Source organism: Jaculus jaculus, chromosome 2 (genome assembly GCF_020740685.1).
Source record: "Jaculus jaculus isolate mJacJac1 chromosome 2, mJacJac1.mat.Y.cur, whole genome shotgun sequence".
Lineage (NCBI taxonomy): Eukaryota > Metazoa > Chordata > Mammalia > Rodentia > Dipodidae > Jaculus > Jaculus jaculus.
The window spans coordinates 117,168,439-117,186,026 of record NC_059103.1 but is presented as its reverse complement, the minus strand read 5'-3'; the positions used below and the strand labels follow the sequence as shown (position 1 = coordinate 117,186,026).

General features: G+C 41.5%; 1 protein-coding gene and 1 pseudogene across 3 annotated transcripts in view; one reads left to right on the top strand and one right to left on the bottom strand.

Moving 5' to 3' along the window:
• The window catches only part of Rasgef1b (RasGEF domain family member 1B), a 568,755-nt gene that overhangs the window by 241,100 nt on the left and 310,067 nt on the right, over positions 1 to 17,588 (bottom strand). The gene's annotated exons all lie outside the window — the stretch shown is intronic.
• On the top strand, positions 2,707 to 3,354 carry LOC101614177 (annotated as a pseudogene).

The window sequence follows — 17,588 nt, the reverse complement described above, 5'->3', positions numbered from 1 at the left end:
TTCTTGAGTGCCTCCCTGCCCTGAAGAAAGCACCAGGAGTAATGGAAAGATAAATAAGACATGAGTCCTGAGACCCAGTAGTTAACAGTCTAGTCAGGGAGACAGACACAGACAGACCCAAGGTCTAAAATATCAAGTGAGCGGTAGAAAGGTAACAGTGAAGCAGATGGAGGCATGCTGTCACCAAGAGAAAAACTGATTTTGATAGAGGCAAGGTAGTCTGACCCAGAAGGCCTCCCGGAGTGGATGGAATTTGAACAGGACCTTGATGAAGAAAAATAATGGTTAAAATTTAGATAGTGTGATATTCACAGCAATCGCATGTTATCAGAAAGGTGAGAGTGAGGAAGAATGAGGGCCTGGCTAATGACAGATAAGCCACCTGCTCCCCTTAGAAACTACGTGCAACTGCAAATTCATAAGACAGGAAGAAAGGGAATCTTAGACTGGAATGTCTTCATGCCTAGGCATTTGTGATGAATATCAGAGGCCGCAATTAGTAGTCTAACCGCATAGTCATCCCAAGGCCATGGTGGCCCCTGTGGGAAGCCATTGCCTTTGGTAGTTATCAAGGGCAAAATCACATCTGCACCCTTTAGGTCACAAATGAAGCAATGGAACAAAAGGTTGCAGTGAGTCAGGGATAGATCAGAGAGAACTTTGAACACTGAGAGGGGAATCCTCTAGAAAAGTTCAACTTTTGTTCAAAAGAAATGATCTCATATGCAACCAAAGGAATGGTCTGCCCTAGAATTACAGACTACCACCTATCCCAGGTATGTGTTTGCCTTTTCACAGAGCCTGTGCCTCTTTGCTGGAATCTGGGGTTCACACTGGTGTCCTGAGCCTCTCTCTGCCTGCACAGGCTCCTCAGACATTTAACACTGCTGCCTTCAAGGACAATATGGTCTACAATACCAGGCTGCTGACAACACACCGAAGTAAACTTCCCCAGGTGAAGTGGAGCGGTGACTAAGGCTCAAAAAAAAAAAAAAAAAAGCACTATGACAGTTTAATTTAAATAGATTATTCAACTCCCTTCACTCATATCACTTACAGGGAGTAAGCAACTGAATAATTAAACAATAAGTCTTTATTTATTTATTTTAGATTCATAGGAGCAGCTGTGTCTCCTCCCCCACCTCTAAACAAAGCCGACTTCATTAGGATCTGTTTGCTTCTACTTGAGCCTGTCTCCTCTATATTCCTACAACCCTGGAGCCCAAACTAACCTCCTTATTCCTACCATGAAAATGTTTTGTGGCCATACTTCTTTGTTGAAACAAAGGCCATGATTTTATAATGAAATAAAAGACTACTCCAGATGGCAGTTACAGTGAAATTCTAAGCTTAATCTTTGGAACTTTATCTCTTTTGAAAGAAGTTATGTTTATTTTCTATACATAAAAGGGAGCTGACAGCCACATTACACAAATTATCCTGGGGTTTTCCCCAGCAAGAAAAATGTATCTTTTTGAATGACTAGCAACATACCTTTCATTGATATTTCCACTTTAATAACCTTTATATCCCTTACTGAACACTTTAGGAGGTATCTCATTTTTCTAACATAGTAATATGACAACAGATGTTAGGGCATGTAGATGGGAATACTGAGGCACACAGAAGTCAAGGGATTCATCTAAAGTCATATGATCAACACAAACCTCACAGCAGCTTTGCAAAATCCCAGTAGAAATCCTCAGTCTCTTACTGCTTCCTATTTTGAGTCTTTATCAGTAGGTCTGATGATTCATGTCATGTGTGTGTAATATGTTTTAGGCTATAATGTATAATAATTTCTACAGAAGGATATTCATATAGGTAAAAGCAAGCAAAAGAAGTATTTCTTGTAACCAGGAAGTTGTGTGTTGGGGGTACGGGGTGGAAGAGACAATGGAAGAGCTCTCAGCTTCTCCTTTGCCCCAGACACTGGAAGGTCATTGCTTGTACTCCTTTATTCATTCAGACCAAAGATTTGACATCTGGAAGCCACTGATTACAGCTATTGGTTCAACTGTGGGTTTCAACTACTCAACATGTAGTATAAAGGACTGAAAACTCCTACTAATTTTTTTTTTTTTTTCCCTGAGGTAGGGTCTCACTCTAGCCCAGGCTGACCTGAAATTCACTATGTAGTCTCAGGCTGGCCTCAAACTCACAGCGATCCTCCTACCCGTGCCTCCCAAGTGTTGGAATTAAAGGCATGTGCCACCATGCCTGGCTCCTACTAAAATTTTGCTTCCTTTTTGCCCACCCAGACATTCAGGTAAACTTAAAGGCCATTTGAAAATTCTGATCTTTGTATATATCCTTGAAAGATACTCAACCTAGCCTTCTCCCAACTACTCAATAAAAGACATAAAATATTAATACATTCCTTATTGCTGAAAAAAGAAAGATTCTAGGTAAGCCATTGAGAATATAATTATTCCCTAAGCCACTAATTACTCTGGAATTTGCTTAGGACATCCTTGGACTCAAAGGACGTTATCATTGACTTGGTCAAACCTCATGTTTTCACCGAGCACTGATGTATTTTAAAAGGTATATTCAGATCCCGTGCTAGTCAGAGGGAGAGAAGTACATGTGGTCATGATATATCTATTTTTCTTCAAGGAACCTGAAAGCTTTGCACAACCACACAGTAGAAATCTTATTAAAAACAAAACAAAACAAAACAACTCTAGTCTCTACCTGTCCCTCATGACAGCTTTAAGAAATAGTCACTGCAGAAAGAAACCCAAGCGCGAGGCGGACGACGACGAGGCTCCAGTGAGGAAGAACCGACTGGCGGAAGCAGAGCTACGAGCTGCAGAGCGGGCCTCGAACACGCAGACTGTAGGAAGCCATGGCGTGGGCCCACGGCCTAGTGGCCTTCCCGGACCTGGGACGCCAGAGGCTGTTTGTGAAGAAATGGATCAGACAACCCGAGAGGCGCGGCGTGAGGTTGCCCGGAGGAGGCTGCGGGAGACGGAGGACAGAATAACGGACGAAGATGACGAAGTTGAAAGTGACAGAAATGTGAACCACCTCCCCAGTCCTGCCCTTCCTGACACCATGAAAACAGGCTCGCGGGGGGGTTTGATGAAGGCTCTACAGAGAAGACGATGGAGTCCATGAGCCGGCCTTCCACGGAGCTGGTCCTCCGGAAACCTCTTCCTGAACTGCTCCCTGATAAGCCAGAGCCGTGGTCCAATGCCAGAGCCTGCAGTTGCCAGCGCTGCCTTCCTGCAGAGAGCTGAACTGCTCTTGGACCCCCGGCAAACAGAGGGGCCTCCCCACAATAGTCTGGAGACAGCTGCTAGCGCCGAAGAAGACATGGAGCTCTGGAACCCAGTTTCTGCTGGTTGACGAGGCTCCTCTGTTCAGTAGTGACCCACCTGCGTAGTAGAGTATAGGGACTTGAAAGTTTTATGAAACGGATGTAATTTTTCCACCGTGATTTGGGGTGGGACTCGCCAAGGAAGCTTATGTCAAGGGAAAAACTAAGGTTTTTTTTTTTTTTTTTTTTTTTTTTTTTTTAGCAGGCTTATTCCAGGAATGGTAGAGCATAGCCTCTACAGAGGCAGTTACAGAAGTAGTATGTGTATGGGTGACAACGTCAACTGTCACATTGTCTAAGCCATTCATATACTTGGAGAATATGCTTGATTAAGAAAGAGTGCCCCTTAATGCCACTGTACCATGACAAGTAAGCAGGGCCTTTTTTGACAATTTGAGCTGTTGTGACTGTACATGATGATAAGGAAGCAGGAGAGAAGGAGGAAGTTCCTTAATTAAGCCTCATGCTACGAACTAGAAGAGGACTTAGAATGTGCATATTAGTTGGCAGTTCAACATAGCTGTATTGATTAATCAGCTCTATTGTCTCCCTTTGGTAATAGATACATTCAGTTGTTCAATGATGTTTACAACTCAATAAACTTTAAGTGATAGTTAAAAGATTGTGAGGTAACCCCTCTGAAAGTGTCTGTGGGAGAAGTGTCTTAATTAATCCTAAGAAACAAGGGTGTCCACTGTCCCCACTTTTATTTAATATAGTTTTGGAAGTCTTAGCCATAGCAACAAGGCAAGAGACACACATAAAAGGGAAACAAATTGGAAAGGAAGAGATCAAGTTATCCTTATTTGCAGATGACATGATTCTATACATAAAGGACCCTAAAGACTCTACTAGCAAACTGTTAGAGCTGATCAAAATCTACAGCCATGTAGCAGGATACAAAATAGATACACAGAAATCAGTAGCCTTCATATATGCTGACAACAAACACACAAAGGATGAGAATCACTCCCATTCACAATTGCATCAAAAATAAATAAATAAATAAAGTACCTTGAAATAAACCTAACCCAGGAAGTAAAGAATCTCTACAATGAGAACTTTAAAACACTCAAGCGAGAAATTGCAGAAGACACTAGAAAGTGGAGAAACATCCCTTGTTCCTGGATTGGAAGAATCAATATTGTGAAAATGGCAATTTTACCAAAAGCAATCTATACATTTAATGCAATCCCTATCAAAATTCCAAAGGCATTCTTCATGGAAATAGAAAAAAACAATCCAAAAATTCATTTGGAATCACAAAAAAAACCTAGAATATCTAAAATAATACTGAACAGCAAAAGTAAGTCTGGTGGTATCACCATACCTGATTTTAACCTGTACTACAGAGCCATAGTAACAAAAACATCATGGTACTGGCAAAAAAAAAAAAAAAAAAAAAAAAAAACAGACATGTAGATCAGTGGAACAGAATAGAGAACCCAGATGTAAGTCCAGGTAGCTATAGCCACCTGATATTCGATAAAAGTGCCAAAAATATTCATTGGAGAAAAGACAGCCTCTTCAGCAAATGGTGTTGGGAAAACTGGATATATATCTACAGAAGGATGAAAATCGATTCTTCTCTCTCGCCATGCACAAGAATTAAGTCCAAATGGATTAAAGACCTTAAATCAGACCTGAAACTCTGAAACTGCTAGAGGAAAAAGTAGGGGAAACCCTTCAACATATTGGTCTTGGTAAAGACTTTCTGAATACAATACCAATTGCTCAGGCAATAAAACCACAGATTAATCACTGGGACCTCATGAAATTACAAAGATTTTGCACTGCAAAGGACACAGTGAAAAAAGCAAAGAGGCAACCTACAGAATGAGAAAAAGTTTTCACCAGCTATATATCTGATAGAGGATTAATATCTAGGATATACAAAGAACTCAAAAAGTTAAATAAGGAATCAAGCCAATCAAAAAATGGGCTATGGAGCTAAATAGAGCATTCTCAAAGGAAGAAATACAAATGGCATATAAGCATCTAAAAAGATGTTCTATCTCACTAGTCATCAGGGAAATGCAGATTAAAACTACATTGAGAGTCCATCTCACTCCTGTCAGATTGGCAACCATAATGAACACAAATGATCATAAATGCTGGCAGGGATGTGGAAAAAGAGGAACCCTTCTACACTGCTGGTGGGAATGCAATCTGGTCCAGCCATTGTGGAAATCATTGTGAAGGTTCCTAAAACAGCTAAAGATTGATCTTCCATATGACCTAGCTATAGCACTCCTAGGCATATATCCTAAGGACTCATCTCATTTCCTTAGAAGTACATGCTCAACCATGTTTATTGCTGCTCAATTTATAATAGCTGGGAAATGGAACCAGCCTAGATGTCCCTCAACTGATGAGTGGATAATGAAGATGTGGCACATTTATACAATGGAGTTCTACTCAGTGGTAAAGAAAAATGAAGTTATGAAATTTGCAGAAAAATGGATGGATCTGGAAAGGATTATACTAAGTGAGGTAACCCAGGCCCAGAAAGCCAAGCGCCACATGTTCTCCCTCATATGTGGATCCTAGCTACAGATGATTGGGCTTCTGGGTGAGAAGGAAAACACTTAGTAGCAGAGGCCAATAAGTTAAAAAGGAGATATAAAGGGAAGAGAAAGGAAGGGAGGAGGGTACTTAATAGGTTGATATTGTATATATGTAAGTACAATGATTGAGATGGGGAGGTAATATGATGAAGAATGGAATTTCAAAGGGGAAAGTGCAGGGGGAGGGGGAGGTATTACCATGGGATACTTTTTATAATTATGTAAAATGTTAATAAAAGTTGTGAAAATAAAAAATAAATTAATTAATTTTTAAAAAAAGAAATAGTCACCACACAAGGCAGAAAATGGATAAAATGAGCAGGGGTGGCTGTCTGTGGTGGAGAAGCTGATTCACATACCACTTTGGTAAAAGTTAACTCACCAGTCTTGTAGTTACCCTCTTATTTGATAGAACACCTCACCAACTTAAGTTGGTTGGAGCAGTCCTGCTATGAAACTCACCTCCTGTTCCTCTAGCACCAGAAATGCTGGCAATGTGAGAATTCAAGGAACCAAGTCTGTGTCAACTGAACTGCCTCTCTTGTCCTCAGCCCCCAAACGGAATCACTGTGGATTCCCTTCCTATCATCAACCATGTCCACTTAATTATTAAAATTTACATTTATCTTCTGATATCTCCTTCAGCTGGACCTTCTGTCTACCTTACATCACCCACTCATCCAACACTGGAGTCTACATTTGCTCTGATAATGTTATTTGCCAACCTCTTCAAATCCCCCCACTCCGATGCTACCAGTACTATGCCAAGGTGTCTCTTTAAATACATCACATTCATGCTCATACTCATATGGAAGAGGTCAGAGGCTTCTAATTGCCTTCAAAGGCCCCATCCCACCTCTGAAACTTACTCCCTGAAAAGCACTTTGCAGAGCCTTCTGATGCAGTCAGGTATCTCCTCAACCGAGCCACAAACTTGTGCTGTTTATTGTTCTCTGTACCCTGACTCATGAGGCTTGGCTGTAAATGGATACTATAAGAGTATATAGGGTTTATTTGTCAGGCTCTGGAAATGTTCTGTCTTCCATCAATCATGGCCCCAATCATGGCCTGCATTCACACTTACACCCTAACAGTTGGCCCCTAACCACTTCCCATTGAAATGATTCTACTGTGGACAACTGTGCCTCTGTTCCCTATTTGAAAACTTTATTTTGTCTCTGATCACTTGGAGTTTCTCCTCCTCCTCCTCCTCCTCCTCCTCCTCCTCCTTCTTCTTCTCTTCCTTCTCCTCCTTCTATTCCTTCTTCTCCTCCTTCTCTTCCTTCTCCTCCTCCTCCTTCTCTTCCTTCTCCTCCTCCTTCTCTTCCTCCTCCTCCTCCTCCTCCTTCTTCTTCTTCACAGAACTGTCTGGTGGTATGAAATTCATTCAGCATCTCACCTTCATCCAATATCTAATCATGTTTGTCATTGTTGGTAATCATATTTGTCATTTGCATCACTTGAAAACTGCAGTGACTATGGGAGCACAGTGCTCTCCCATCTCAGCAGTGCCAAGTTCGTATTAAGGATCAACAGCTATAGAAACACATAGGAATGAGCAAGAAAAAATATAAAATATAAGAGATACATCTGTGCTAGAAAGAAATTGCCACAAACAGAAAATTCCTACTCTGGGGACACTGAAATTATAGTTTCCCAAATCATGATTTGAAATCTGAATCTTACATTTTGCAGTTTCTAGGACTTGGGGAGATGGGCAAGAGTGCTGCTTCCATGGTGATGCTGATGATCAGCACCAGGGTGAAGGAGACAGACACTGACAACCCTCAACTGCTCACCCCCAAAGCAGAAATCCAGAAGCTCCTAAGAGGTCATCACTGAAGTAGACTTAAAACTCACCCACCAAGGCTAAGGGAATTTTATGGAAAAGGGGGCAGAAAGATTATAAAGCCACAGGTTGGGATGTCATGCCCAGAGGCATTGCCTCCCCCAAATAATTGACTACTGCTCCCACAATGCATAACCCACAACCCCTTGGGAAATACTAGCAATCCCACTGAGGAGGGCCCCCAGCAGAATGGGGACAGGGAGGAGGGAAAAATTGGTACCAACACATGATGTATCCATATAAAGTGTTATTTTAATTAAAAAATAAAAGAAAGACAGAAGCTCTACAGAGGCAACCAAATGTGATGAAGTGGCCTCTCAGTGATGGGAGTGAGGGGCCTCCTGTGAGCAGAATATCCTGATTTAAAGAGACCTAGAGCTCCTCTAGCTTTTGCAGATAACATTCCTCATCTCCTGTTTAACTCAGGCATTTGCACTCATGGGAGTGTGTGTGTGTGTGAGAGAGAGAGAGAGAGAGAGAGAGAGAGAGAGATCTGAAAAGAAAATACAACCTCAGAAAACTTTTCTAACAGTAACACAGTTAGAAGTCTTAGTAAGTACATCCCTGTTTACCACAGGGATTCTCAATGTCTTTCTATTCTTACCCCATTACACCCAAGAAATTTTTACACAGCCTTGGATATATAGGTATATAAAATAGATATACAAATCAAGTATTTACTATAACAAGTCATACAGGGATTTATTTTAAGATCATTCTTTGATATACATATAATTTTAGCTTTTACTAAAGACTAAAGTAAATTTGCATACAAATGAAATGGATGTGTCTGTTTACTTTTACATAAAGAAGTAAATCTTTAAAAGAAAAAAAAAATCTTAGCCTGGGATAATGACACACACCTTTAACCCCAGCACCCGAGAAGTAGAGGTAAGAGAATTGCTCTAAGTTCAAGGCCACTCTGAGATTATATAGTGAATTCCAGGTCAACCTGGGCTAGAGTGAGACCCTAACTCAAAAATAAAACAAAATAAAATAAATCTTGGCTTAACCTTTGACAGTGCAGGACATTAAGCCTTTTCAATGTTTTCAAAATTGATTGAAATTGAAATTTTGATAGTTACAAATGCTGAAAATGTTGCCTTACATAAATGCATAGTACAAAATGTCAGGCATATAATTAGGATAATTTTGGAAATTCTATCCTAATTCCAAACCAAAATTCACTGAGAAATTTCCTATGAAACATGTTAGCAATCCAGACAGCAGTTTTATAATCAAATATTATTTTTTTGTTGTTGTTTTTCAGTTGGAAAATGGTACCCAGGACCTCATGGATGCTAAGTAAGTACTTTATCCCAGAGGTACATCCACAGCCCTTAGGAAAAAAAAAAATTAAATTAATTCTTAGCAACAAAAATCTAAACCATTCTTCTCTCCTTACATCAACAAACTGTATTACAGTATTACAGGTATGAAGTTATTGGGTAAGAGGATAGGAAAAACATGGCTCATGTTTGTAAGGTGGTCACAGTTACTTGAGCGAGAAGAAAACGTTGTATGTCAATGCATTATAGTTTATAATCTGAGGGTGCACAGCACGAAATAAGAGCATGAGAGAAGGAAGTCTTGATTCCGCTGGTGCAGGAGAGGGTACAGAAAACTTCTCAGAGAAAGGAAAAGTCAGACCGAACTTAGGAGAAAAGTTCTTGTCACTATTTAGGGACAAAGACAGAAGCAAGTCTCAAGCAGACAGAAGCAAAGAAAGGAATAGTTCCATGAAGTTATTACATCAGTCCAGAAAACCCATAACCGTGTGACCCATGGCAGGAGAGGGAATGGCAAGCAGAGAGGGTATGGATGGCAGGGTGAAGGTAAAACTCTAGGACTTAGTGACAGGGTGGTTGCGACTGGGCAAAATATAAAGACGAAGAAGTGACGCCATGTTTTCAGAAATACCGAACACTCCTATCTAGTTATGGAGGCAATGAGCTCTTAGCCACCACATAAAGTAAATAAGAACAATCAATTTGGGGGCTGCGGTGTTGGCTCAGCTGTGAAACACACTTGGTTACAAAGCCTTCCAGTTTGGGTTCGATTCCCAAGTGCCCACATAAAGCCAGATGTACAAAATAGCATATGCATATGGAATTTGTTTGCAGTGGCAAAAGGCCCCAATGTGCCTATTCTGTCTCTCTCTCTCCCCTCACAAATAAATAAATATTTTTTTAAATGTTGGGGGTCATGGGAATTAGATGGTAGGAGCTAGTCCAGGTCATGTGCAGTTGGAGCTGCTTCCACAATAATGTCTTCTACAAAGGAAGCTATGTGATCTTGAACCCAGACAGAACTCAAAGCTGCAGGTGGACACCTGCATGTAGAGGTCACCATCAAAATAACTCTAGAGAGAGAAGACAGAAACAGCCTCCCTAGATCCAGAGGAGCCTTCCCCACCACACCCCACTTTTCCCAAGGTGCAGCCCCACAGGAAATCTCACAGCTTCACTCCCCTGCTTAGACCCCTTCAATATAGTCAAAGTCAATGGCAGTCAGACAAACATCAATTAAAGACAATGATATTCTATTTGTTTGCCTATTAGATTGGAAAAAAATTAAATATTGATAGTATGCACTATTAGAAAGCACAAGAAAAAAATGCATAGCTGTATATTTCTGGCATTAGTGCAAATTGCTATGATATTTTGGGCTGTCTATCACCATTTTAAAACCTCATGACCCATGGTCCAGCCATCCCACATTTAAGAATTTATGTTTCAGAAAAAAAAAAGTCCAAAGGATATGCATTCAGCAATCTTTCTTACTGAATACTTCAAGAGGAAAAGCAGAATCAATCTGAAACAACAGAGTGTAATGTTCCAGTAACTGCCAGTGTATATTAAGTAGCATGATGCAGCTGTCAAAGACTAATGATATCTACATATGTTTGGATTTGACTCTAGAAAGACATCTGTGATAGACTCAGTAACAAAAAAGAAATGGGTTGCCTAATGCTATATTTTCTGATTTAAGAGAACACAAAGGGAATTAGTGATATAATACCCATTTTACCAATGAGTATAGTGCTGACTTTGTAATAAGTATTAAATGATACTTAAAATAGGTGCATTCTGTGCTGTCTATACATTTATAAAACCCCCATCGAATGTCAATAAAAGGTTATAATTCCCATGTTACAGATAAAGAAATTAAAGACAAAATACTGTAAGCAGCTTCAGCAAGGTCACAGTTAGCAAGCAGCAGGCAAGATTGACACCAGCAAGCCTGGTCTAGAATCTACATGAGGATCCTCTGAACGATTTGGAGGTTGTTAATCTCTCATACTGTAAGATTGTTTAAAAATTACTAGTACTTCTAAGATGAAAAAGAAGTTTAGTAGAAACGTGAAGAAACTACTCCAAAGACTCCCATTGCAACAAAATTCATAGCTCTTCATGGAGTCCCTGTAACCATCCTTCCCAGAATCCTTAGTAACTGAAGGTGGGGTTCTTGCCAGCTCATAGTTTAATTGCTTACAAGGCTTAGAGCTTCCTTTTGTTGTTTATTTGCTTTGGTTTTTGGAGGCAGGGTCCCACCTAGCCCAGGCTGACCTGAAACTCACTGCGATCCTCCTCTGTGCTAGGATTAAAGGAATGCACCACCACACCCAGATTTAGGACTTCATTTTATAAGAGGCACTGCCAGTCCTTCTTCACAAAAGCCTTAAAGGTTTCTGAGGGCGCAGGCTTCTAGGGAAAGAACTATGAAGAAGGGAGCCAAGCTTACTAATTTACACTCCTGTTTCACAGCCTGAGGGCTCAGAGAGGAAATCCATTATCAGTGGACACAAAGGGCGATGCCCGGTCAGCCTGACAAGGAGCAGACCGACCGGAGGTAACCAAGCCCTGGCGCCTTATTTATGTGGCAGCTCACAGCTGCTGAGGAGGAACCTTCTGTTCCCCTGAGGGTCAGCAAGCCTCTCAGGTTCTGGTCACCTACATCCTGGGGTGTAAGGATGGGCCCATAGTGAATACCCAGAATGCACTTCCTCTCACACTCACTGCAGTAGCTGCTTCCCTGCTTTCAAGTCCAGCTGGGTACGAATTCACCTTGGCAGTTTTCCCTGCCGGGAAGCAGAAGCCTCACATTTTCTCTCCCAACCTGCACCTTTCTTCCTCAAAGCGCTGATCTGTACCTCACATCACATTCATTATACTTTGGATGTGGAATGTTCCCAAAAGTTCCATGAGTGAAGCTTGGGTATCAGCCCGTGGTGCTGTGGGGAGATGGAAGAACCTTTAGCAGCAGGTGGAGTCTAGTGAAAATGAGGTAGGTTACTGGGAAGGTGCGCCTTTGTTTCCCTTTCCTTCCCAGTCACCATCAGCGGGGCAAGACCCAAGAAGACAGCTGACCACGGGCTGACACGTCTGAAACTAGGTATCCAAATAAACACATCCACTTCCTCCTTTGAAGTTATCTTTATTTTTTCACATGGAGGGAAAGCCAACGGCCACACATAGCTTATAGGTTTACTTCCCTCACCAGCACCACCCTCCCACGGGCTGTGTTAAGTCCATGCAAATGGCCCCTCTCAGTTCCTGCAGCAGGAAGACTGGTTCCCTCACGAGGTCAGAAGCTTATCAGAGCAGGGACATGTTCTGCCCAGGCACACAACGTCGATTTTCAGTGCATGGCTGCTGAAGGTATGAACATGCTGACTTCTGTCATGGCTCCCATTCCACTCTGGCAGAAGCCTTCCAGTCTTCTTCATTCCAACTCTGCTTTCTCACTTTGGGATATTTACACAAATATAGATAGATGGCATTGTAAGGAAACTTTGTACTGTATTACTGAAACAATGCCATTCTTGTTCAATGTTCATAATATAACAGCTAGTGGACACACATGAGCACATACAATGTAACAATACGTACATTTAAGGAAGGCATGGTAGCTCACTCCTGTAATCTCAGCATTTGGGAGGCAAAGGCAGAAGGGTCACAAGTTTGAAGCCAGCCTGCGCTGCAGAGGGAGATCCTGGCCAACCTTGGCTACACAATAAGATATTGCCTATAAATAAAAAAATAATGGACTACATACATTTATTTTGAGTCTTTAGTCAAGATTGTACTTGTGATAGAGAAAGACAACTTTAAACGGTTGAAGACTAAAAGTTTAATGAGAAAGATGGATAATGGATAACTCCTTTTAGGGAACTATCTACTTCTGTCAGGGGTGACTAGTTTTCTAGTTCTCCTGGGTGCACAAAGATCAGAATAGTTTTGGTTTGGTTTAGTCATTTTGACAATTTCTCTTAGAGAAGAAGTTAGAGGCATGTCACCCTGTTACTCAGAAATCTGTAGTGCGAGTTTTCCAGAGTGACTTTGCCCTGCTTTAATGCATTGGTTTCTGTTTTTCTTTCTCTTTTACAATTTTCTGTCCATTCTCTGATTAGTAAGTTCCCAGTGAACTTTGAGTCCTCCTGTGGAGCAGCACTGGGCCCAACCCCTCACCTCTAGAAGGACAGAGACAAGAGGCTTTGTGAGTTTAGCAGAAACGACTTCTGCCCAGGAAGCCATCATTAAGTGAAATCTTTGGTTTGAACCCACTCATCACTCAAGATCTCCATGTACTGGGTTCCATAAAGGGATTTCCACAACAGGGGATATTTTGACCTGGGGCTGGCAAGAGTACACTTGCTGCACTCGAGGGATCTCACTCATTAAAGACTGTTAGTGCAAGCCAGGCGTGCTGGTGCACACCTTTAATCCCAACACTCAGGAAGCAGAGGTAGGAAGATCTCCATGAGTTCGAGGCCACCCTGAGACTACATAGTGAAGTCCAGGTCAGCCCGAACCAAAGTGAGACACTACTTTGGGAAAAAAAAAAAAAAAAAAAAGATCGTCCATGCAGTTTCCTGTTGGGAACAGCTGCTTGCAGGCATCCCTCCTTCCTTGGACAGGGAACAAAGAATTGCACAAGCATGAAGATACTTTATCTTCCCCATAATATAAAATGTTCTGTCAGTTTTGTGAGTAGATTTATTGAATACAGAAGCCCTGGAACATTCTTTGTACAGGCTCACAAAAACTAAGAGCCTCACCTGTCCTCTCTTGATGTTGTAATCAGTCAGCTTCTTGGGATGGTGCATGAAGGTGCTGGGGGACCAATGCCACGTATCTGATGTCTACATGGTCAATTGCTCCATTGGCACAGTGTTAGCAAAGGTGCCACCAATTCTGGGTGGGAAATTGTGGATGGCTGGCTGCAAATTTTTTTAATTAATTATTTATTTATTTGAGAGCGACAGACACAGAGAGAAAGACAGATAGAGGGAGAGAGAGAGAATGGGCGTGCCAGGGCTTCCAGCCTCTGCAAACGAACTCCAGGCGCGTGCGCCCCCTTGTGCATCTGGCTCACGTGGGGACCTGGGGAACTGAGCCTTGAACCGGGGTCCTTAGGCTTCACAGGCAAGCGCTTAACTGCTAAGCCATCTCTCCAGCCCTGCAAATTTGTCATTAAGACACACACACACACACACACACAGAGAGAGAGAGAGAGAGAGAGAGAATATGTGACCCAAACCTTGGCCTCCTAATTAGAAGCACCAGAGAAAGCTTCTCATGTATGGAATCCTTGTTTACAAACGCTGGAGACTGCAGTGCCTGGTGAATCCAGATATGAGTTGCATAAAATACCAGGTCATTTTTTAAAAATATTTTTTATTTGCAAGCAAAGAGGGGCGGGAGGATGGATGTAGCAGGGCCTCCTGTCACTGCAAATGAACTCTAGACACATGTGCCACTCTGTGCATCTGTTTTACGTTGGTATTGAGGAATTGTACTCAAGCTATCAGGCTTTTGCAAGCAAATGCCTTTAACCCCTGAGCAATCTCTTCAGGCCCCAGATTTTTATTATTATTAAAAATGTTTAGGCCAGGCATGGTGGTACACACCATTAATCCCAGCTCTCTTGGGAGGCAGAGGTAGGAGGATCACAGTGAGTATGAGTCCAGCCTGAGACTACACAGTGAATTCAAAGTCAGCCTGGGATAGAGCCAAGCCTTACTTACCTTGAAAAAAATGGCATTTCTGGGCAGGAGCAATGGCTTAGTGGTTAAGGCATTTGCCTGCAAAGCCAAAGGACCTCAGTCTGATTCCCCAGGACCCAACCCACGTAAGCGAGATGCACAAGGTGGCACATGTTTCTGGAGTTCATTTGCAGTAGCTGGGGGCCCTGGCATGCCCATTCTCTCTCTCTCTCTCAAATAAATAAATAAAAATTTTACAAAATGGTATTTCTTACTATATGTGGTTCTTATTTACGCACTTTCTTAATTAATCTTCTAAAGGCTTCTAGAAGAATGAACTAATTAAGAACAGAGTCAATATCATTGGTCCTTCTATGAACATACTCTTGCACACTTTTATATGATCTTGTACACATTTACACACTGTTGCACACACTTACATGCTTCTTAAACATTTACATACTTGAACACACTTTACACCATCTACATGCTCTTGCACACATTCACATACTCTCACACCCTCTTGCAATCTCTTGCACATATTCACAAATTCACATAAATATTTGCACAAATGCTCAGACACTTACATGACGTTACACTTAAGCATATCTTTGCTCACACTTATATGATCCTGCATTCTTACATGTTTTTGCATAATTTTAATGGCTCAACATAATTTACACTCTTACACACTGTCACACATACACATGATCTTTCACACATTCACACACACAATTTGTACAAACACACAAGTTAAATGCTCTTGCATACTCAGTCATCATACACACATTCATGTGCTTTTGCACTCCTTTACATGCCCACACACTTCTGCATCTTCTACAGTCATACTTGCTTACACTCTTACATGCTCTTACTCACTTTTGTGCACTCACATAGTTACATGCTTAGACACTCAAACACATTAATGCACTCTTTTACATGCTCTTGCACACATTTACAAACTAACACATATTCACATGCTCCACACATGTTCACAAATGCACTCTTACACACATACACACATTTATGCCATGTTACATGCTAAAACACATTCTTATACACTTATACACTCTTGCACATTTTACATATTCTTACATGAATTTACACACTCAAACACATATTTGCACAAACCTGCACAAAATACTCTCATACACATTTACAAACTGTTACACACTCAAACATATTACACAACACTTTATATGCTCTTGCACTCTTCTATAGTCTTACACACTCCTGCACACTTTTACACATTTACATACTCTAACATATATTTGCACAAACATGCCTCTACACTCTTACACAGATTTACACAATATTATATACTCAAACATATTATTATACAAATTTACATATCCTTTATTTATTTGGCAGAGGAAGAAAGGGGTAGAGAGAGAGGAAGAGAGAAAGAGAGAGAACATAGGTGTGCCAGGGCCTCCAGCCACTGCAAATGAACTCCAGATGCATGTGCTCCCTTGTACATCTGGCTAACATGGGTCCTGGAGAATCGAACTTGGGTCCTTTGTTTTGCAGGCAAATACCTTAACCACTAAGTCATTCCTCCAGCATATTCTTGAACAATACTGCACACTCCTAGACACTAAAACACTTTCATGCATTAAATTCTCAAATGACTCCTGCACATTCACTATTGCACACATTTACACAATCACATTCTTACACACATTAACATCCTCTTATGCACACTTGAATGCTCATACTCTTGCAAACTCAAACACAAGACACACAGATGCACAAAGTGGCACATATGTCTAATGTTCATTAAGAGTCAAGTAGCCCTGGAGTGCCCATCCCCTCCTCTCAAAAAAATATTAACATAAAACCCTAGGCAATAAAATTAAGTAGGTTCATACACTCCGGCCCTGACCCATAAACAGCTCTAATGCCTAAAAGTCACCCCATTTTACCAATTGACAGCTGGGGCAACAAGACCCCAAGTATCTCCAGGAAAACAGAAAGAAGCGTTCCAGGCCTTTGCTTAACAACTGAGTAAGAGATAAATTGCTATTGCATTAAACAAACACCTGGCACATCTCTCTTTGATTCACTCTGACCCACCTTTTCCTGCATGAAAGAGTAGAGAGCTCAGTACCTCATGGCAGGATCATGACAGATACAGACCAAAACCGACTGCACTGACAGGCAGCAAGAGAGGAAGCGCATGCAGACGGCATCTCCACAATGCCGCTAAGCATTGGAGTTGCCATGACCCTAACATGGCATGACAATTTCCTCACCGCTCCTCATGGTGCTGGTAGAGAGGACAAATTGTCAGAGCTTCAAGACACCCTCCGCTGTGTTTCTGGGGGGAAAATCGATGCCCCTGTCCACAAGCTTCCTCTCCTGCCAGGGCTACTGATCATGGAATTCCCCAAGACTTCTCCCAGTGTCTCTGCCCTGGGCCTTCCCAACTCCCACACAACCATCTCATTTGCTTATGGTCAAGCACAAAGAGAGAAAAGTGACTCTTAAATTTCAGCTTCTATTATGTGAACATCTGTGAGCAAATAAACAGTGAGTGCAGCTTGCATCCCTTCCCCTGTTTGGGACCCCACACTTCATTTCCAAGCCATTGAGGCCCAATGCACCTGGCACATGAATCAATGCTCAGTGGGGTGGCTTTAAATCTATAAATAATTCAAAGACAATAAACAAAACAAAGACGCTGATCTTTTGACTGAGAAAGAAGACTGTATTTAGTGGATTATCACCTTAGGCCATAATTTAGGAAATTGCATTTCATTCTCTAAAGAGCTGATAATTCAAAGATAAAATAAAAATTTCCTGAATATTATTGAACAAATCCCTGTCCTTTTCCACTGTGATGGAGTCCACATTGAT